The sequence below is a fragment of the Suncus etruscus genome, chromosome 3 (genome assembly GCF_024139225.1).
Source record: "Suncus etruscus isolate mSunEtr1 chromosome 3, mSunEtr1.pri.cur, whole genome shotgun sequence".
Classification (NCBI taxonomy): domain Eukaryota; kingdom Metazoa; phylum Chordata; class Mammalia; order Eulipotyphla; family Soricidae; genus Suncus; species Suncus etruscus.
Genome location: NC_064850.1, coordinates 86,577,742 through 86,579,330, shown reverse-complemented (window position 1 = coordinate 86,579,330; position 1,589 = coordinate 86,577,742).

Genomic DNA, 1,589 nt, shown 5'->3' with positions numbered 1-1,589 from the left:
CAACCATATTTCTCCATCTGGCTTCCTATTGACACAAAAACCTCTGAAGGCCTAGTAAACATGGGGGAAATCTGACTGTCATACTGTTTTCTTTTTTTAGGATGGAGAAAGAAATATTTTAAACAATGGTATGTACTTGGAGTGATTCACTCAAAATTTTGACATCTTTATTTTTTAAACCCTTTATGAGTGCAACATTCCCATCATCAATGACCCAAGTGTCCCTCCTCCCCAACCCACACCAGTCAGGCTTTCTACTTCCCTCATTCAGTCACATTTTGTTATAATGATTCTCAGTGTAATTATTTCTGTGATTGCACCCATCACTTTCTGTGGTGAATTTCATGTCATTAGCTGGGCCTTCCAGTCCTCCTCTATTTTATCTCTGAGAATCATTATACAAATGTCTTTAATTTTTCTCACATAGATGAGTGAGACCAATCTGTGTTTATCTCTCTCCCTCTGATTTATTTCACTCAGAATAATAGATTACATATACATCCATGTATAGGAAAATTACATGACTTCATCTCTTCTGAGGTCTGCATAATATCCCATTGTATATGTACCAGAGTTTCTTTAGCCATTCATCTATTGAGGGTCATCTAGGCTGTTTCCAGAGTCTGACTATTATAAACAGTGCTGCAATGAATATAGGTATGAAGAAGGGATTTTTGTATTGTATTTTTGTGTTCCTAGGGTATATCCCTAGGACTGATATAGCTGGATCATAAGGGATATCAACTTCCAGCTTTTGGAGAAATCTCCATATTGCTTTCCATAAAGGTTGGACTAGATGACATTCCCACGAGCAGTAGATAAGAGTTCCTTTGTCTCCACATCCCAGCCAGCACTGCTTGTTCTCACTCTTTGTGATGTGTGCAAATCTCTGTGGTGTGAGATGGTACCTCATAGTTTTGTGATTTGCATCTCCCTGATGATGAGTAATGTGGTGCATTTTTCATGTGCCTTTTAGCCACTTTTATTTTGTTTTTGTCAAAGTATCTGTTCATTTCTTCTCCCCATTTGTTGATGGGGTTAGATGATTTTTTGTTGTACAGTTCTGTCAGTGCCTTCTATATTTTGAATATTAGCCCCTTTTCTGATGGGTACTCAGTATGTGGCTCTTGTATTCTGGGCTCTATTTCCTTTGAGGTGCAGAAGCGTCTCAGCTTAATATAGTCCCATCTGTTTATTTCTGCTTCCACTTTTTTGGAATGTGCAGTTTCCTCCTGAAGATGCCTTTAGTCTCAATGTCATGGAGCATTTCACCTACATGTTGTTCTATATACTTTATGGTTTCAGGTCTTATATCTAGGTCTTTAATCCACTTGGATTTTACCTTCGTACATGGTATTACATGGAGGTCTAAGTTCGCTTTTTTTTTTTTTTTACATGTGGCTAATCAGTTGTGTCAACACCACTTATTGAGGAGGCCATCTCTGTTCCATTTAGGATTTCTTGCTCCTTTATAAAAAGTAAGGCGACAGCATGTCTGGGGAACATTTTCCGAGTGCTCAAGCCTATTCCACTGATCTGAGGATCTGTCTTTATTCCATGTTTTGATAACTATTGCTTTGTAATACAGT